Source organism: Panthera onca, chromosome A3 (genome assembly GCF_046562875.1).
Source record: "Panthera onca isolate mPanOnc1 chromosome A3, mPanOnc1 haplotype 2, whole genome shotgun sequence".
NCBI lineage: Eukaryota > Metazoa > Chordata > Mammalia > Carnivora > Felidae > Panthera > Panthera onca.
Window position 1 is genome coordinate 78,390,925 of NC_138341.1, and position 22,231 is coordinate 78,413,155.

Below are 22,231 nucleotides of genomic sequence, written 5' to 3' on the forward strand. Positions count from 1 at the left end.
ACTGATGATGGGACTATAAAATGGTATACTTTGGAAAACAAGTTAGCAGTTTCTTAAAGTTGCATATACCCCTGACACTTTATTCCTAGTTTCTTTTACCCAAAAGAAAATGAAAGATGTGCATACAAAGATTTGTACATGAATGTTATATGTAGCTTTATCTGTAATAGCTCAAAAGGGGAAATGACCCAAATTCCCATCAACGAGTGACTGAATAAACAAATTGTAGTGTAGCCACACAATGGAATCCTATTTGGCACTAAAAACAAACAAAAACATCATGGCTGAATCTCAAAATAATTATGTTGAGTGAAAGGCAGATAGCCTAAGAGTATATACTATAATAGAAAGCAAAAAGAGTAGTCGCCTGGGGCTAAGGGGGTGGGAAGGACATTACAAAAGGTCACAAAGAAACTTTAGGAGGGTGCATATGCTCATTATCTTCAGTGTGGTGATTGTTTCACATGTTGTACATGGGTCAAAACTCAAACTACACACTTTAAATGTATATTGTTTACTGTATGTGAATTATACCACAGCACCTTGTTTTAAAAAGCCAACATTCCTTTCTGTATTCTATACATGGTTTGTTTCTTTGGTTGTTTTTATACAATAGCTTTTGAAGGATTCCAAATCACTACCTCACATTAACTATATGAAGCCTTTTCTTCCTAAGTACAACCATTCTCCTGCTCTTATTCCTTGGACTTGCAAACTCGACTAGCCTATTACACTGAAATATTTCCTCTCAGAAATAGCCATATATGAATCTCATCTTGTAGAACATCGAATTTTCAGCACAAATGAGACAGACAAATAAATGCCTATTAAACCAATTTTTAACTATGGCATTAAAGCAGTGAATGGGAAAAATGATTTCCCAGTGAAAAATACTGGCAAAGCTTTAATATTCTACATTTTCATCTGGATGACAATTACACAAGTATATACATAGGTAAAAATTTTAAAAGTCATGTACTTAAGGATGTATATACTTTACTGCATATAAATTATGCTTCAATAAAAAAGGACTGGTAAAAGTTTGAGAGTACCAGTACTATATTTCATAGACATTCCTACCTTTCCTCTCTGTGACTTATCCCAGACATGTCTCTGTGGTTTTGTAGCCCCAGTCTTCTCTCCAGTATGCTCTGAGTCTCATGCCCCTAAGTTTTCCCTTTTTCTCTTGGTACCCTTCCACATTCCAGCAAAGACCATCAGGGAAGGGCCCCTTTACAGGATATTCTCCTTCAGGTGGTAACAGACTGGGGAAGCAGTAAATCTCAGCAACCTAGGAGAAATCGTGTTTTTGACTTTTTTTTTTTTTTTTTTTTTTAAACCTTAAGGGTAGCTCAGAAATCACACAGAAGTTGAATGAGTTCAGAGCCAGTACTAGGACATCAGTCTGTTGATTCCTAGAGTCCAGTATTTACTGCATCTACATCCTGATTTATTAGCTCAAGACTGCAATCCAGTCTTTTATACAATGGAATTAAAAACTGCTCAGTTGTAAACCTGTAACCTAAGAGGACTAAAATTTGAGCCAATAAATTCAAAGAGGGGAATTAAGTTTAGTATTTTATGAGACACTAATGTCCCAAAATTTGCAGTAAAGGAAGTATAGTGAGCCTAGACATAGCCAACAAACCAAGATGAACTCACTTCCTAGAGAAATAGGCAGTGTAGTTTTAGTATTTACCAGATTCACCTATTGTAAAGTTAAAATGACTAACCAATAATAATGGAACCAAATAAACCAACAACTCAACTGATGGTGGAGACTCACATTAAACACCACTCGACATATTTAAATGGCAAAATTCCCTTCGATTAGGTGAAATTAATCTAAAGTGGTTAGCAAAACACGGTCTCATTTAAACTTGGTATGTATGTTCTAGTCTACTTTTGTGGTCTATAGTTCTGAAGACAATTTAGTTTTGTAACAAGTCTTTGTAATGCTATACTTCCCTGCTTCATTCTTCTAGCCCTGCCTGAGCTCCCAGTGGATACCTTCTGAAGCCAACAAAGAGGTGGAAGGCACTTCCTTCAGCCACACGGTACGCTTAGGTTACTGGGTAGAGGAATGCCAGACCCATGGGTGGACAGCATTTACTGTGGCCTGTTCTTTTGATCACCCCATTCGTGAGCTTCCTGCCCTATATGTGCTGGTGCTATTGCTGTGGGCAGACCAGGTCCACTGATGCTGCTGGGTAAATGTCTCACAGCTAGGTCCCTGCTGGGCTCCCCCTTCCTGGTCCTTTGGCCAGAAACAACAGGTTTTTCTGTTTGTTTATGTCTATTGGCAATAACAAGTTGTAGACCCCTCCAGTCTGGAATATATGGGAAATAAAAAGAAAACACAGGGAATCTACCATAGTGTCATCCTTCAAGTCCTGAAGTCCCTAGCCAGTCTAACTTCTTTCCACCTTTCAGAATCTTTTAATGGTTGTGTGCCAAGTTGTTTCCAAGGTATTTAGTTGTACTGAGAAATGAGGAACAGGAGAAGGAAACCTAAGCCATCCCACTAAACCTAAAAAAAGTAAATGCTTGCTAAAATAAAAGATTTAAATTGATCCAGAGTCTCCTAACAGACAACATTTCCAAATACAATAGAAAATCACTCATTTATTATACAAGACCACACAAGGTAAATGAGAAAAGACAATCAACTGAAGCCAAAACAAAGATAAATCCAATGTTTGAACTGACAAAAGATTTTAAAGCTGCCTAATACTGTTTCAATAAGTAGTTACAAATTCCCTTGAGAAAAATGAAAAATACAAACCTCAGTTAAAAAAAAAGTTATAAAAAATGTCAATTACAGAAATGAAGGTTAAACAACAGAAAATAAAATTCTATTAAGATCAAAAATTCCTCAAATTTAGTGAAAGATGTAAACCTACAAAACAAATCCCAGACAGGATAAACCCAAAGAAGTTTATGCCAAGACATATCACAAGTAAACTGCCAAAAATTAGACAAAACGTCTTAAAAGCAACCTAAGAGAAATGACACATTACCTACAGCAGAACAGCAATTCCAGTGGCAGTGGATTTCTCATTTGAAATCATGAGGCCTGAAGGAAGTAGCACATTTTTTAAGTGCTGAAATACAAGAACTGTCAATTGTGAATTCTGCATCCAGCAAACCATCCTTCAGGAAAGGAAGAAAAATTCAAATATTACCAGATGAAAGGAAACTAAAAACTTTGTCACTACCATGCCTACCCCTAAAGAAAGCTGAGCGAAGCTCCCCGCCAAAAAAAGAAAATGATAAAAGAAGACTTGGAAACAAGAATACAGAAAGAGATTTATTTTTATTTAAAAAATTTTTTTTCACATTTATTTATTTTTGAGAGACAGAGCAAGACAGAGTGCAAGTGGGGGAGGGGCAGAGAGAGGAGGGACACAGAATCTGAAGTGGGCTTCAGGCTATGAACCTTCAGTATACAGCCTGACACAGGGCTCGAACTCATGGACCCTGAGATCATGACCTGAGCCGAAGTCAGTAGCTTAATTGACTGAGCTGCCCAGACACCCCAAGAAAGATATTTTAAAAATAGGGATAAATAGGGGTGCCTGGGTGGCTCGGTTGGTTAAGTGTCTGACTCTTGACTTTGGCTCAGGTCATGATCTCATGGTAATGAGCCTTGTGAGAGGCTCCATGTTGGGCAAGGAGTCTGCTTAAGATTCTCACCGTCTCCCTCTGCTCCTTCCCTGCTTGTGCACATACTCTCTCAAAAATAAATAAATAAAATACTAATAAAAATAGGGATAAATAAAATAGACTATCCTTCCTCATGAGTTTCTTAAATCATACTTGATGGTTGAGACAAAACTGTAAGGACATCTGTTGTGTTCAACGTATGGAGAGTAAATGTTTCAGAAATTATATTTTATAAAGGGAGGAGGATATGATGCCTGGGTGCCTGGCTCAATTGGTTAAGCGTCTGACTTGGTTTTGGCTCAGGTCATAATCTCACGGTTCATGGGTTCGAGGGTTTGAGCCTAATGTAGGACTCTGTGCTAATAGTACAGAGCCTGCTTGGGATATTCTCTCTCTCTCTCTCTCTCTCTCTCTCTCTCTCCCTCTTCCCTGCTCTTTCTCTCTCAAAATAAATCAGTAAGTATTAAAAATAATAAATAAATAGATAGATAGATAGTGAGGAGGGCAATGGAATCTTAATGAAAGCAAGGTTTTAATACTACAAGTAGTAAAACATTGCTATCAGTAGACTGTGATGAGTTACAAATGCTACAAATGTGCAGAGCAATTACTAAGAAATAAATACAAAAGCAATACACTCAAAAACAATATAGATAAAACAAGATGGAATCCTTTAAAAAAGGATTCTTTAAAAAAAAAATAGTGCAAAATAAACCCAAAGCAAGTAGCAGGAAGAAAATAATACAAGTAAGAGCAGAAATCAATGAAACTGAAAACAGGAAAATAACAAAAATAACACCAAAAGCTGGTTCTTTGAAACAAATCAACAAAATTGGCAAGTCTCTAACAAAACTAACACACTAAAAAGAGAAGAAAGAAATTACCAATGCCAGGAATGGAGCAGGGGATAGCACTATAACTGCTACAACCATTAAAAGACTAATAAGAGAATACTATGAACAGCTTCACCCTCATAAATTTGACAACTTAAAAAAAAATTGACCAATTCTGACAACCACAAAATACCAAGTTCAACCAAGATGAAACAGATGGCCAGAATACACCTATAGCCATTAAAAACACTGAATTTATCAATAGAAAGAACCCCCAAAAAGAAATTCTTAGGCACAAATGACTTTACTGAAAATCTTTATCAAACATTTAAAGGAGAAATAGTACTAATTTTACATAATCTATTCCAGAAAATAGAAGATGGTAGTATTTCCCAACTCACTTTATGAAGCTAGTATTAATCTGATATCAAAACCAGACAAAAACATGACAAAAATTTTTTTTAAACTACTGGCCAATATCCCTCATTACCTTAGATACAAAAATCCTCAATAAAAAGAACTAGCAAACTGAATCTAGTAATGTGTAAAAGGAACGATATATACACCATGACTGATTAGGCCTTATTCAGTATATGCAAGATGGACCCAAATATTTAAGAATCAGTCAGCGGAATCCACCATTGATAGCTAAATAAGTAAATTGCATGATCAAAACAACTGATGCCAAAAAAAAAAAAAAAGCTTTTGACAAAATTCAACATCCATTTGTGATACAAATTCTCAACAAAGAATAAAATGGAACTTCCTCCATATATAAAGAACATCTGCTAACATCGTAATTAATAGGGAATGAATGATTTCCCCCTAAAACTGGGGAAGAAGTGTGGCTATTGTTTTCGTAATTCTTATTCACCACAGTATTAGAAATTCTAGCCATTGCAATTAGAAAAATAAATAAAATGCATACAGAGCAAGAAGGAAGCAAAAACTTTCCCTATTTGCAGATGGCATGATGGTTTATGTAGAAAACCCAAAGGAATCTGTAAAAAACACCAAAACTCCTAGAATAAGTGCACATTCAGTAAGGTAGCAAGATACAAGATTACCCCAAAGTTAGTAACATTTCTGTATACTAACAATGAATATATGGATACCAAATTAAAAACAAAACACCATTTACAATCAATCCAGAAAAATAAAAGGTATACACTTAACAAAATATATACAGGATCTATATGCTAAAAATTATAAAGTGTGGATTAAGAAAAAAGACCTAAGGAAATGAACATACACTATATTGAGGGACTATAGTTCTCACTGTAGTATAAATGTCAATTTTCCCCGAATTAGTATACCGATTTTGTGCAATTCCTATCAATACCTTAGCAAGGTATTTTATAGACATAGACAAGCATATTCTAAAATATACATAGAAAGGCACACTCCTTAAAGTAGCTAAAATAGTCTTGCGAAATAAGAATAAAGTAGAAAGAATTACTCTACCCAATATTAAGGCTTATTATAAAGTTAAAAGCAGTCAAGGCAGAGTGCAACTGGAGGAGGGATATACACACGGATCAATGAATGGGATTCTATACAGAACCCAGAAACAAACCCACACACAGAGCCCTAACCGATTTTGACAAAGGTGCAGAAGTAATTCACAGGAAGGATAGCCTTTTCTCAACAAATGGTGCTAAAGCAATTTACAGCAATTTAGTGCCTTAGAACAAATTTATTTTGCTTCGCCGGGCTGAAATGTGAAAGTTACAAAATAGTTACAATGTCTCCTTGGATAATTTGTTGATTATACAAATAACACTTTTTTTTTTTTTTAATTCCATTCCTTGCTTTAACTCACATCTCCTATACTCTGATCAAACAGTTTTGGGTGCAAATTAAATTCCAGTTTCTTTCAAGGAACTCTCAAGATCATACTCGAAAACTGGTAAAAGAATAAAAGACTTAAAGTTAGAAAAGATTTTCTTGGGCGCAACAGTAATTGGGGGGAAAAGAGAAATGCCAAATTGAGAGCGTGTTATAATTAGAAATAAAGAGTTAAAGAATATTTCTTTTCTTCAGTAAGCAGTGGAAACTAGATTTTTTTTTTTACTATTAAACGTGATTTTTATAAATGCATGATTTAATATTTTTGTTCACTCAGTCTTTAGTTTCTTTTTTAAGTTTATTTATTTATTTCGGGGGGGGGGGCATAGGGTCAGGGGAGAGAATCCCAAGCAAGATCCATGCTGTCAACACAGGGCCTGACATGGGGCTCAATCTCACAAACCACAACATGATGACCAGAGTAGAAACCAAGAGCCGAACACATAACTGACTGAGCCACCCAGGTGCCCCTTTAGTGGTAGCTTCTTTAATAGCTTATTCCCCACCTCTGACATAAATTTTAAGCTGAAAAAAATTGTTGGACATTAATTGAAAAATGAAATTAGATGTTCAAACAAATGTGACACTTTTTACAAAGAGAAAAAAAATCAAAGACACCAATTTTGTAGGTTCCAAACCAACAAAAAATAAACAAAAATCCTACTATCATTAAGTACTTAATGTTTTACTTAAATGTTAATTGTAGCAATATTATGAATTTTATTACTTTAAAAATTATTTATTTTCATGTTATCATATGATTATATGAACATAAAAGTCTCATTATATATATTTTTCCCCTCTAGTAATGAGACACGAATCTTAACTTCCCTCTAGTCTGTCTTGGTTTGCTTCGAAGTTCTAGGGATACCATTTTTGGCACTAACCACTGGCTATAAACAGAAGGTACCAGCTAACTCACAGGACAGGGAGGGCCCAGGTTACTGTATGTTCTCACCGTGGGGGTGAGTCACTTACAAACCTAAATTTAAAAAAAGAAACCAGTTACCTCTTCGGACATTAGGGGAAAAAATGTGTTCAAGTGCTAAAACTTCTATTTGAAAAGGACATATATTTCCTGTTTTGAAAATGTGCTGGAAAGTTTCCCATCTGTTGGTATGGCTGCCATGTACGCTGACAAACAAGGTTAGGAAGAAAATTTCAAAATTAGGCCTCCAAGATACAATTACCTAATGCTACAGTAGGTTAGCCGGTAATTTATTTTTAACGTTTATTTATTTTTGAGACAGGGAGAGACAGAGCATGAAAGGGGGAGGGTCAGAGAGAGGGAGACACAGGATCCAAAACAGGCTCCAGGCTCTGAGCTGTCAGCACAGAGCCCGACGCGGGGCTCAAACTCACAAACCGTAGGATCGTGACCTGAGCCAAAGTCAGACGCTTAACCGACTGAGCCACCCAGGCGGCCCTCCAGTAATTTATTTTTAAAAAGCAAACAAGAAAAACTTTCATCGGGAAGCTACTACACACAGGCTAGGGGATACAGCTAGACACTGGCCATCTTGAAGGAGCTCACAGACTGAGATGGATAGGTACAAACAAGTAAATCAAATACTGGGGGCTCCTGGTACACTAACACCCCCCAATTTAGCCACAAGTCTTCAGATGCCTCCATGTAGTGGTTACATGTGAATGCCAGACAAGTGAAAGTCAGCACAACAGGCCAAAAGAATTAGGGGTATGAGAAATTATGGTATTCTCAGAAAATAACAGTCATTTAGTAAGTCTGAAATTTAGGAAGTATTGGAGGAATTAGAGAAAAAGCTGGCTAGGAAGCAGAGGCTGAGTCACACCCCATGCTAAAGCCCTGGAAGTTATATGCTATTTTCCCCATTTTTCTAGTAACTTGCGCAAAACCACACAGCAGGTAAAGGACAGGGTCAGGATGAGAGCTCAGGTCTGTTTTTTCTACAAAATTCAAACTCAGGCTGCCTCTCAACAATTTTCCATAATTGGGGGGTGGGGTTCTCTCAACAAGACTGGCTTCTTGAAGATAGAGGAATTCCATGGTGAACCATAGTACAATAACCCTTAAGTTGATCATCAAAATAGCAGTTCTCAGAGCAGGGCGGGGAGGGGGGAGGGATGGGGTTGTCCTTGGATCCCTGGATCAAATCACCTTAGTATTCAGTAAAATGGACATTCTGAGTCTACTTCTAACCTACTGAATCATGTTCTTTGGGATTGAGCCTGGGACTTTGCATTTTATAGTGATACACACACAAGCTTTAGAGATTAGTGATTTAAAGGCCTTTTCAACTGAAGCTAGGTGGATGACCAGATTTGAAGGGAGTATGAAGAAAGAAAAAGGCTTAACTCAACCTCAGACATACAGGATTTGAGATAACAATGGAATATGCAAGTGAAAATGCTGATGCAGGCAGTCCCAGGATAGTATTTGAACTTGGGGAAAGAGGTCAGAACTAGAGACACTCCTGAAACAAAGATGAAAACTGAAGCTCCTAAGCTTTAAAAAGTCACCAAGAAAGAAATGGTGCAGACAGTCTATACACAGTCTATACAGTTCAGGTATAGGGTAAGTATATACAAAAGTCTATAGATTAACACAGGGCAGAACTTCCCTCAGGCAGCAATGGAGCTACTGACAGTAGAGGTGTCTGAGAAAGAAGAACAGAAAAGCAGAGCGTGTGTCATGGGGGCCAAGAGAGGAAGGTTTGACAACGTCAAAAGCTATCATACAGAGAAGATGGAAGGAAGGGGAAGCAAAGACTAAAATGAGCCACCAGATCTGGTCAACTGGAAGCCACCAGTAAGTCTTGAGACAGGTTTCTGACTGGCAGAGCGGAACGACTAGTTTCATGTTGATCATGCAGTACATATTTAAGTTTACTGCAATTGTCCACCTAAGTGTCTGATATTTTTTGCAGTTCAGAATCCAATCAAAGATCATGTATTACAAATAGCTGTAATGTTTCTTTAGTCTACTTTCAATCAGAACAGTCTCCTCAAAGGGGCACCACCTGGGTGGCTCAGTCAGTTGAGTATCTGGCATTTGATTTCAGCTCAGGTCATGATCTCTCGGTTGTGGGACTGAGCCCTGCATCCAGCTCCACACTGGGTGCGGAGCCTGCTTGGGATTCTCTCTCTCTCTTTCTCTTTGCCCCTCCCCAACCCACATGTGTACACACACACACACACACACACACACACTCTCTCTCTCTCTCTCTCTCTCTCTCAATTAAAACATTAAAAAACAAAGAGAGAACAGTCTCCTTAAATATTTTTTTTTTGTCTTTGGTGACATATTTTTGAAGAATCCAGACCTAGTATTTTACAGAATATCCCACAATCTTGATTTACTTTACTACTGCCACATGATTAGATACAGATTAAACATTATATAGCAGACATTGTGCATCCCATCCTAAGGCAGATATGTTGCTTTGTCTGACATTACTGGTGATGCTAAATTGGATTACTTTGTTAATACAGTATCCACCAGATCTTTCTATGAGAAAGATGACATTTTCCCTTTGAAATAACAAGTAGTATATAGGGGAGAGCATTGAGCTACTAAGCATCTAATCAACCACTTTTCACCAATGATTTTGGTATCCACTGGTGGTTCTTGACTGAATCAATTATTACCCTTGTGGTTGTAAAACAGTGATTTTCTAATTCAATCATTCCTTATATGTTTGCTACATGACACTTTTTGGTAATGCTATTTTCATTGCCTTCCACCCTTTTCATTTTTGAGGATCACTATGGACTCGTGTATTTTTCTCCCAATATAACTGACTACTGTTATTATTCTTTTTTGATGCTCAAAATGTTCCAAATTTGGTCAAGTGGAGTCCCTGCAAGCCAGACTTATTGATATGTTCCCATTAGTCCTTGAGCACATTTTTGCTTGCTGGCACATACACAAAAAAATGTTCCAGGAGCACCTTATAGTTTTCCTGTGTGAGTTCTAGATGATTTCCTGAAACAGCTTTAAAAAAGAAAGAAAAAAAGAAAAAAGACCAATTCTAATAAATATTTCAACATTAGAGGAGAAAATACTTCTTAATTAATTTTATGAGGCCAACATTATTCTGTCACAAGAAACTGACAAAAAGGTTTTATTATATTTATTTATTTTTGAGAGAGAGAGAGAAACAGGAGAGAGAGAGAGAGACATGTGTGTGCAAAGACTCAAGCAGGGGAAGGGCAGAGAGAAAGAAGGAGAGACAGAATCCCAAGTGGGCTCCATGTTGTAAGCGAGGAGCATGATGTGGGAATGATTCCCATGAACCTTAAGATCATGACTGGAGCTGAAACCAAGAGTTAGATGTTTACTTGACTGAGCCAGCCAGGCGCCCTGACAAAAATATTTTAAAAAACTAAAACCAACATCCCCCATTAACACGGATACAAAAATGCTTAACAACGTTTTACCATACTGAGACCGGCAATATATAAAAAATGAGTAACATAATGACCAAATGAGGATAATACCAAGAATGCAGTGTTGGTTAAACATTTTTTTAAAAATGTTATCACATTAGTATTTAATAGTATTAGCTATTAGTATAACATACTTAAAAAAAAAACTGTCTAACCATCTCAACAGATAAGGAAAAGACATTTGACAAATTCACCCATTTGTAATGAAAACTATCCATGAACTAAGAACAGAAAGGAACTACTTCAACCTGATTATGAGCATCTATGAAAAACCTACAACCATTATCATATAAAATGGTGAAAGACTGAATGAACATCTTCCCCCTAAATTAAGAACAAGGCATGGATGTCCATTCCTTATTCAACATTGTTCTGGAAGTCTTAGCCATCGCACTGAGGCAAGGAAAAGAAGCAAAAGGCATATAGATTGGAAAAGAAGCTGTAAAACTGTTCTTATTCACAGACATGATCATGTGTGAATCCACCCAAAGTAGATGAATCCATATATGACTCTACCCAAAGAAAGGCATTATTAGAATTAACAAGTAAATTAATTAAGGCTGCAGGATACAGAGTCAATATACACAAATGAATTACATCTCTAACAAATGAAAAATAAAATAAAAATATAATTCCATTTATAATAGCATTCAAAAACATAAATTTAACAAAATATGTGCAATACTTTTACACTGAAAACTATAAAATACCACTTAATGAAATTAAAGGCCTAAATAAATAAAGATGCACTGTGTTCAAGGACTGAAGATTCAACATTATATTAATTCTCTCCAAACTGACTCAAATATTCAAAATTCCAGCAGCCTTTTTTTTTTCTTTTTTAGGAAATTAACAACTTAAGTCTGAAATTTATATAGAAATGCAAGTAAACTAAAATAGCTAAACCAATTTTTTAAAATAACAAACTTGGGAGAACTTCTACCTCTTTTAAAGACTAATTAAAACATCTCAGTAATCAAGACCATGTGGTACTGACAAAATGACTAAATCAATGGAATAGATTTAAGAAAGCCCAGACATATACATGATTTTCAGAAAGACTGAGAAAAATTAATTAACTTCCCCCAATTAAGCAGGAAAAAGGAACAGCTAAATACCTATATGCAAGTAATGAATATTTACTCTTACCTCATAACATACACAAACATTAGGTCTGAATGGATTAGAGACCCTAAACAGAACAACTAAAATTATAATACTCTGGAAAAACACACAGAGTAGTAAATCTTTGTGAGTCTGTGGTAGGTAAAAATTGTTACAGGTCTCAAAAAGCACAGAACCTTAAATGAAAAAATTGAAAAAATTAGACTTCACTTAATTTAAAATATTTGCTCTCAAAACACACTTAAAAAATGAAAAGGCAAACAATACACTTGGAAAAAATTATGTGAAGTATGATAATAAATATGATATTAAATAAATGATAAAAATATAATACATAATAAAATTAATAAAATATTACCTATATATATCTGATAAAAGAATCATATGCAGAATATTAAAGAATTTATAAAAGCTAATAAGACAAGTCAATAAAAAAGAGGAAAAGATTTAACTAGAAACATTACAAAAGATCTATAAATAGTCTAGAACCACATGAAAAGATTCTCGTATCATTAGCTATGAGGCAAAAGCTAATTAAAACCATAATGAAATACCACCACACATGCACTAAATGACTGACAACACCAAGTGGGCAAGGACATACAGCAAGAACAACTGGAACCCTAATGCGCAACTGGTGACGGTTTGGTCATTTCTTATAAAGGTAAATATGATCTTACCAAACACTCAATCCTACTCCTAAGCTATTTACTTACAAGAGATGAACATATTTGTTTAAAAAAATGAATAACACTTTTATTTGGATGTTCATAAAAACTTTAATGGTAATAGACCAAAACATGAAACCACCAAAATGTCCATTAGTTGGTGAATAAATTGTAGTATATCCTTATAATGGATCACTACTCAGCAATAAAAAGAAACAAACTACTACTATATGTGCAACATGAATGAATACCAAAATCATTACGCAAAGTGAAACAAGTCAAAGTCATTATGCAAAGTGAAACTGCAGTATGATTCCCTTTATATTAAATTCTATAAAAGGCAAAACTATGGTGACAGAAAACAGATCAGTGGTTGCCTGGGGCCAGTATGAGAGGAAGGCATTGACTGCAAAGAGGCACAAGGGAACTTTTTGAGATGGTGCAAGTGTCACGTATTACTCCAGTGGTGGTTTCATAACTGGGCATGTTTGTGAAACTAATCAAAGTATACACTTTAAACTGGTGAAGTTTACTGTACACAAATTACACTTCAGTAACGCTGGTTAAAACATGAAAAAAAAGAAAGCTGGCACAAGTTCAATAAAGTTTATTCACTGTTGTAGGTACGTATTACTCCAGCCATACATGCTGTAAATACCCCTCACGCATACAACTGTCACCTAGTTTTGTCTTTTATTATCACCTATACAGTAAGGGGAAAGGAAAAGAGGTATGTTGCTTAATTTTTTTTGTTTAAGGTCTCAGGAAGTAGCTTAAAAATTTTTAAGATTTCTAAAACAATTTGATTTTCACTTTGAAGACCAAAAAAAAATTTTTTTATACTACATCATGTATTGCATACTTCTATGCAAATGTATTGTGGTAAATTTCTGTTAAAAGTTTAAAATTTTTAAGATTGGATACGGGATGATCTAATACTTGAAAGAATGTTATCTTTGCAAATAGAAACATTTTCCTCAATCCAGTTTTCTGACCCACAGGCTTACATAAAGTGGCATAGGTACATTAATGTTTTACGACACTCCAACCTGCCTCCCAGAAAACTGGCAAACCAAGCTTTCACATTCTGGAATGTTCTGCCAATAGGACAGTAGCAATCCCTACACACCCATTACTGTAACACAGCTCAGGCAAAGGTCTCTTTTTCTTTCTCAATCAGAACTCCTATGTCCCCAGGAAAAAGAAATAAAGGAGACCACCTCTAAAAGTTCCAAATACTTCTCCAAAATTTAGGAAATTGGGAGAATTGTTATGGCATTCTACTGGGTTTATTCAAGGCTGATCCTTGACCTCTATTTCCTTGCAATTTTGCTCATGTCACTTTCTATTACTTAAACTGGTATGCAAGTCGCACAACTCCCATTTAGAGTAAATTCAATCCTACTGCAATTATAGTTTGGGGAATATAGTTAGGGAAGAAGTCAATATTTTCTATAATTTCCTTAAAATACTCAAATAATTCTTGCTGAGGAAAGCAAAAATCAGATGTAGCTATGAATGGAGCTTGTTTAATACACAGTTAAAAGATAACGTCCTTGACTAAGTCAACCCTACTATAACCAGATTGTTACATCCTTATACTACACCTTTACTTTGACAGAAAAACATATCAAAAAACTACATCTGCTAAATGCCACACACTGAGCACTGAACTAGACAATTTGCATGCACTATTCTTATTTAATCCCAACAAATCCTCAGGAGATATTAATCTCTAAAATAGGGAAACATCAAATGATTAAGATTATTAAAAACATGCTATTTAACCACACTCAGGAAAATTTGGGAAAACACTGACACACATAATCTTTAAGCCCCAGTCTCCTCTAAAATATGCATGCATTTCCTGTTATAACAGGCACTATTGTAGAGTACCTGGCATATAATAGCCACCACTTACTGACTAAGTACCTACTATCAAGACTATTTATGGGCTACTCACATGCACCAACTAGAAACCAGGAATGATGAATGTGGACGGTGTGACAAGTCCTGTGACTGGGCATCAACTCATCTGATTTCCCAAACAGCATCGATTGTTTAAAAATTCCCTAGTGTAATGAAAATTACTGCTTCTGGAAATATGAAGATTCTCCAGTGAATTTAGATTTGTAAGCTGGCTTACCCCTAGACAGGCTAACTTCAAAAGCTAGCTTCTAGTTTTCTCTAGTCTGCCATGGAGAAATGATCTAAATACAATTCTGAAATTCACATAAAGGCAGAAATAGATGGCATTAGACAAGTTTTGTAGTGTGGCTCTTTCAACTACATCTAAAAATTTGAGTAGACAAAAAACAGTAATGTAAGGATAATCCAGTAAAAGAATAAGCAGAACCTAGAGAAAAAAATTAATCAGAAGCAAAATTAGAACTTAAAGAAAACTTCATATGTGACACTAACAAATTTTTAAAATTTAAATTGCCATCATTAACTTGACAGGGCTAGCTATATTTTTCCTGGTCATAAAATACATTTCTATCATAGATATCTAACGTCAATCTGTCTGATTACTAAAGCTGACACAATGCATACACCAAACATGTAAACCTGGCAAAGTAGAGTGGTTGCTCACTGCAACATAATTCAGCAGATGTTAAATTTGCACAGTATCTGGCATTCAACTCTGATGAAGTCTTTCTGGGGCAGTTAATAAGGTCTGGGAGAGGCAATTCACTTAACTACCTGATATTTTACTTTAAGAGAACCCTTTTTAAATTTTCTTCTTTCTTCCACTTTTCAAATATAACTACTTAAATGTCCTGATCTTAAAAGTACTCTGGGAAAGCAGAGTACAATACCAAAAAAAAAGTATCAACTATTTGAGGACAGGAATCACCTCTTACTTGTCTCTGAGGCCTCAGTGATCCAATGTCTGACATACTACCTGGCCTTCAATAAATGTTTGTTGAGCTGAATACATGGAATACCTTGAGTCCAAGGAGTCAGCGTGGTCCAACTGAAAACAAATTGCAATCTGGCTAGGTATTACACAAGCAGTCCAGATTGAAACACAATATGAATATGTAAGGACAACATGAGCTAGCACTAATCTAGCACTTACTACATGCCAAGCCCTACAGATGATCTCATTTGGTCCTCACACCAACCCTAGAAGGTAGGTACTCCTAATATCCTTATCAAAACATATCAGAAAGCTGTGGCATGCCAGCTGGATAACCACCTCCAGGTCACAATGGAAGTGGTATTCCAAGCTACCTATATGTTTAATCTCTACAGGGAGATAGGAAGCCAAGGCTCCATGCAAGACTGATCACTTATCAGGAAGACAGGAGCTTGCTCTGACCAAACTTTTTCCAGGAGTGTTCATAGGTCTAAATGCAGACACACCTACTCACCACTTGAAACAAACAAAAAAGGCACATGGATGGGTGGCAGGGGTGAGTCGAATGGAACTATGAAGCAGTGTTTTGACTCACTGTAAAACTGGGTTACGTGGATCCAGACCTAACATCATTACTAGTATTGTTCTCTCCATTATATAAACTGACCAACATAACTTTATTTATACAATCAACCTAAGTCCTTCCTGTGGGCACACAACCTTGATACATATCTTCAACCCTACACTGTAATTTGTTTACGCCTGCCTAACAGAAATTCTTATAAGTTTCTAAGTCTTACTCATAAACATACTCCCAGAGCTCCGCAGTGTGCTCAGTAAATACTGGGTGCATGAGAGAAGCAAAGTAATAGGTAACAGGAAGTATAACAGCACAGTGTGTAAATTTATTCACACGTGACTACAGAATGTAAGGCTTGAGATGGTTCCATTTATTTAAATTCCCTGGGTACAGACCAACTGGCAGAAAGGAGAAGGGAATAAAAAATCAAAATATGAAGATCACATAGAAATAAGGAATTTTAATAGATAATTAACAAATTATCTATAATTAAAAATTATACACTCACTATTCTGAAGCTTACAATGGGGAATTTTTCAAGAGGGTTGATATTGAAGGAGAGATGGTGTTGGTAGATTTACTAAGCACTCTCAAACCAAAAGTTTAGACTCCTCAACACTGCATAAAATATTTTCAATTTAATCTAAGAGGAAAAAGACTAAGTAACTTGTCCAAGGTCACAGGGCTAGTTAAATACTAGAGACTCAATGCTTTTTTTTTTTTTTTTTAAATCAAACCATGCTGTCTTCCCACATAAAACATCCTGTTGAGATATCTTACCCAATTTTTAGTGTTTTTTTAAGGTGAGGGGAAGGGAAGAGGAAAAAGGAAACCCCAAACTCCCTCTTTGAGGCATACACATATCATGACAAAGCTACAGTGTCGAGCCTAAGACCGAAAAATAGGTTACCTAGTCCGAGCAAGGTCAGTTCACAATGTGTTTGCTTACTTATGGACCCCAAAAGCTTTATTCAAAGCTAAACCTTTGGCTTCTAAGGAAGAAATGATCCTGATAAGAAATGTGCACACTGGATCACACTGAATGTCTTTTCTCACGGTTCCCAATGAAGGTCTACTGCCTCCCGCAACAACCCTAGTACACTTATTCCTGCCCAAAGCAACTGGCCTATCCTGGGCAACCACTTGTAACCCATAATTCAGATGTCTGCAGGCCTGCTCATTCTACTGTGCTGGAGGCTCGTGTGGGGCCAGAACTGTGTCTTTAGCTTTCTAGACCTAGGGTAGGATACAGCACTAAATAAATAAAAATTAAAGAATTAATTTATCAGTATTCAGCGTAGTCTGGTGACCTCGTCTGGTGAGGTATGGCTACCAGATAAGGGCTCACAGGGTCTGTGTTTATAAAATAATCAGGGGTGCCTGGGTGGCTCAGTCAGTTAAGTGTTCAACTCTTGGTTTCGGCTCAGATCATGATCTCACGGTCTGTGTGTGCAAGCCCCGCATCAGGCTCTGCGCTAACAGTGTGCCTGCTTGCGATTCTGTCTCTGTCTCTCTCTGCCCCTCCCCTACTCTCTCTCTCAAAAATAAAAAATAAACATTAAAAAATACTTAAAAAAAAAAATCAATGTTGTGTTTTAAGTATTCACATTTTGAGAAACGAACATAAAGTTCTGAAGTAAACACGGGGATGGTCATGAACTCACCCACAGTGTGTAATTCAATTTTCAAATGAGTCAAGATTTTCTGAGCACTTGCTGTGTGCCATGCACAATGCAGATAACAGTAGGTGCTCTTATCTCTCCATAATGAGGTCTCTAAGAACCAACCAGTTCTACCCTCAGAAGGAAGATGTTCAGACGAAAACATAAATCGTCAGACAGTATGCCAAGCAGTGTTGGCATATGCCTGCAGGGAAGACTGTGCAAAGCAAGAGTGACTCCTAGCAGCTTCTACTTGTCTGTGTGGTGAAGACAGAGACCTGAACACAGCAAGCTTCTCAGCTGCCCTCATAAGAGGGATCCCTTCCCCAACTTACTACCCAAGTCAATTTTGTTTGTTTTAGGAGATCATCTGCTTTACTTATTTTTGAGAGAGAGCATGAGTGAGGGAGGGGCAGAGAGAAAGGGAGACAGAGAATCCCAAGCAGGCTCCTTGCTGTCAGCACAGAGCCCAATGAGGGGCTCAATCTCACAAACCGTGAGATCATGACCTGAGCCAAAATCGAGAGTCGGACGCTTAACCGACTAAGCTACCCAAGCTCCCCCCAAGCCAGTTGTCTAAGACACAGCCTTCCCATCAGAACAAGAAGGATATGGCAAGTTAGGTTACATAGCTGACTTAACTCACTAAAGCACAATTTGTTGATATGACTACTGAGAATGTATAAGACTTTTATTTTCAAGACTTTTATTATCAGAGTACAAAGGCTCTGAAGAGAAATCATCCTGTACAGTGATGCATATCTTAAGCCCCCTAAAGATACCCTGGGGGTGGGTGGTAGTGGGGGAGGCTAGAGACCATTTTTTTTTTTTAATCACCAGTTTCTTCCAGGCCCCAGGCCAAGCTCCCTTGCTTAGGTCTTTCACCCTACCCCCAACACCTCCTTCCAAACTTCTCTCTGCTAGAATTACCTCTTTCCTCCCCTAACTCTGTCTGCAGACACTAATGCCTATCTCATGTTTTTGAAAACTTTACCTTTTCAGAATCTAACTAATGATACTTTTAGGCCTGCTCTGTTATCTTCAAATGTATCTTTCTGTGCTGATGCTCTTCTACCCAGGCTGCTATCCCAAGGTCTTGGAGCACTAATTCTGCAATGGTTCAGAAACCTACCTACACACCCATCTGACAAAGATTATCAGTATATCACTGTATACAACCTGATCCAATTTAAAAAAATCTGACATGGCAAGAATCTAGAGGTACAGAACCACTAAGCTGAAAGCCAAAGCCAAACACCTTCTCCGACAAGTAGCTGGTATCCACCATGGGCTTTCACTTACAAAGTACGACACTGGACTAGCTGGTTCACCATAGTAATACAAAATTGTTTATTTCTCTAAATTTTACTCATTGTCTTTCACAACAGCATGTCTGATGCTGAGTTGTGCAGGGACCTCAGGTTAGCAGTCAGCCTCCACAAACCAAGACCCCGGCAACATTCCATTCCATTCTCACTGTTGACTAAGAATTGCTTTAATAGTGATGCTATACCCAGTAAATAAATGTTTCCAGGGGCCGGCGCCTGGGTGGCTCAGTTGGTTGAGTATCCAACCGATTTCAGCTCAGGTTATGATCCCAGGGTCGTGGGATTGAGCCCCATGTCATCAGGCCCCACGCTGACCATGGAGCCTGCCTAAGATTCTCTCACTCTGCTCTTCTCCCCCACTCATGCTCTCTCTCTTAAAAAAAAAAAAAAAGAAAGAAAGAAAGAAAGAAAGAAAAGAAAAGAAAAGAAAAAAGCAAAATTCCCCAGGAATGTGCTGCTGTGAACTAGAAGTAGGAAATATGAGACATCTTCCAGGAGGATCTGCTTAGGAAAAATTGCTTGCCAATTGAAATCAGCATGGAATGGAATGCAAAATTTTCCTATATGATTAAAATAAAAACACAACAACCTTAAAGAAATGGCCACCTCTTTGAGGTATGTCCTTAGGATTACCTTGCCCCCAAGGAACTGCTTGGGAGGGAGCAAGAGACAAAAGAAGCTCCAGGCACAGTTCCTTTCCTGAGGTAAAAGGGGCAGGAAGATGTAAACAGAGTCACAGGCCAAAGGAAACAGCATAGAAGGAAGTATTCTCTAAAGATATCAAGAACTAACATTTGAGTACCTATGTAAAGTGCCTAACAACTCTGTTAAGAATGTGTATGCCCATTTTATAGCTGAGAAAAGTCCACAAGTAATTAACTTGTCCCTTAGACACACACAGCTAGTAAATGATAAACTAGTATGTGAAGTGAAGTCATCCATCCACAAAGCCTTGAACTTGTCTATTTACCAGGTACCAGACCTCAGTCAGAAGCCAGCCAGATGGGAGAAGTGGTGCTCAGCCAATTGGGGTCCAGGTCCCAGAATTGTGGCCAGAGGATGATAACAACCCCAAGTCTTTTCCTGCAACAAGGACAAAGTGCTGGGCTCTTCGGCCAACTTCTTACTGGTCTGCCATGCTGAGCACACTGAAATCACATCCACCCAGGGGTGTGCCAGTGGCAGCAAAACAGAAGAAAGCAGCAGCTAAAGGCTTCATCGACAAATGTCCCTGGCTCAACTGTGTGGTGTAAAAACTGGTCCTACTGACCTTCAACTGTGCTTGGTCATATAAAAGCCTGGTTTGTTTTTAATGCAGGGTGGGGGGAAGGGGTGGTGGTAATAAAGAATGATTAAAATTTGCTTTACCATTCTGCACTATTAATTGTTTTGAGCCTTGACTTCTGGCTTAAATAGTATAAAGAAACATTGTATTAAACTACTTTAGAATTTCATCAACAAGTAGATAGACATATGAGGAATATGGGAGCCACAACACAAAGACAGCTGTGGAAGGGAAAGTGAAATTTAATCACTCAGAGCTGCTGAACATAAATTACTCAGTCAATATTAAGTACACATAACCCTTCCCACAGAACTACGGGTAAAGGTCAGGGAGAAGATCATGGGTCTGCAACACTGACGTTTGTCAAAGAATACTGAAACGGTTGACATGTGGGGGGTGACACTGCTAAAGACCTAATAGGAAAAGAACACACACAAGGACTTCCCAGCTGCTCCACGTGATAAACTACCACAAAGCACAAGAAGTTAACTGTGATGGAAGGGAGAGAGGGGTAATACATGATATTAAGAGAAAAAAATATTGAAATACAAAGAAGATTAACATCGGTCTAAAATTACATTTGTGGCAATAAATCAACTTCACAAGCTTGGGAAGTTTCTATAGACTGCCAGATATAATGGGCTCAAAAATTCTCAAATCACTACCTTGTGAAATAATCTATAAAAATTAAGATCTAAGGGGCGCTTGGGTGGCTTGGTTGGTTGAGGGATCAACTCTTGATTTCAGCTCAGGTCATGATCTCATGGTTTAGGAGACTGAGCCCTGTGATGGGCTCTGCAACAACAGCAGGAGCCTGCTTGGGATTCTCTCTCTCCCTCTCTCTCTCTGACCCTCCCCGGCTCATTCTGTCTGTCTGTCTCTCTCTCAAATAAACATTTTTTAAAAAGGCAGATTTACAGTTTCATTGTTTTTAATAGTATTTTTTATTTTATTTTTTACTTTTTTAATGTTTATTTATTTTGAGAGAGAGAGAGAGACAGCATGAGCTGGGGAGGGGCAGAGAATGAGAGGGAGAGAGAGATCCCAAGCAAGATCCATGGGGTCATTGCAAAGCCCAATGCAGAGCTCAATCCCATGAACTGTGAAATCATGACCTGAGCTGAAACTAAGAGTTGGATGCTTAACCAACTGAGCCACCCAGCTACTCTTCTAATAATATTTTTTAACATGCACAGGTTAAGAAGAAAATCTTTTAATATATCATTTTTCTTCACTGGAACAAAAAAGAAAAATGTCTAAAGCAAAGGAAAAGGATGCTGAAAGCCATCTATCAGCGGCAGGTAGACTAACGTCCTCCCACCCCCTAGATGTTCACATCCTAATCTCAGGACCCTGTGAATATGTTAGGTCACAAAGCAAAAAGTTGCAGATAGAATTAAGATTGCAATCAGCTGACTTTTTAAAATATTTATTTATTTTTATTTTCAGAGAGAGAGAGAGAAAGACAGAGACAGTGAATGAGCAGGGGAAAGGCAGAGAGAGAATCCCAAGCAGGCACTGCACTGTCAGCACAGAGCCCCACGTGGGGCTCCATCTCACAAACCTGTGAGATCATGACCTGAGCCAATATCAAGAGTCAGACACTTAACTGACTGAGCCACCCAGGTGCCCACAATCAGCTGACTTTAAAATAACAAGATTATTCTGGATTATCTAGATAACAAGAAGGAAACAGAAAGGGGAGGACAAAAGACATGGCAGCATAAGAAAGACTTGGCCACCTGAAACGAATATAACACTATATGTTAGCTACACTGGAATTAAGATAAAATAAAATTAAAATTAAAAAAAGAAAGAACTTGGCCAGATGTTGCTGGCTTTGAAAACAGAAGAAAGGGCCACAAGGCCTCTGGAAGCTTAAAGAGTCAAACAGATTCTCCCCTAGAGCTTCCAAAAAGGACACAACCCTACCAACACCTTGATTT

The 22,231-nt window shown here is 37.5% G+C and overlaps 1 protein-coding gene and 1 long non-coding RNA gene across 2 annotated transcripts in view; one reads left to right on the plus strand and one right to left on the minus strand.

Moving 5' to 3' along the window:
• TMEM131 (transmembrane protein 131) overlaps positions 1-22,231 on the minus strand; it is a 237,807-nt gene that overhangs the window by 196,255 nt on the left and 19,321 nt on the right. The window lies entirely within an intron of this gene.
• LOC132662585 (uncharacterized) lies at positions 1,982-20,362 on the plus strand. The gene is made up of 2 exons (XR_009602616.1): positions 1,982-2,057; positions 19,974-20,362. It is a non-coding gene; the product is annotated as an uncharacterized LOC132662585 (long non-coding RNA).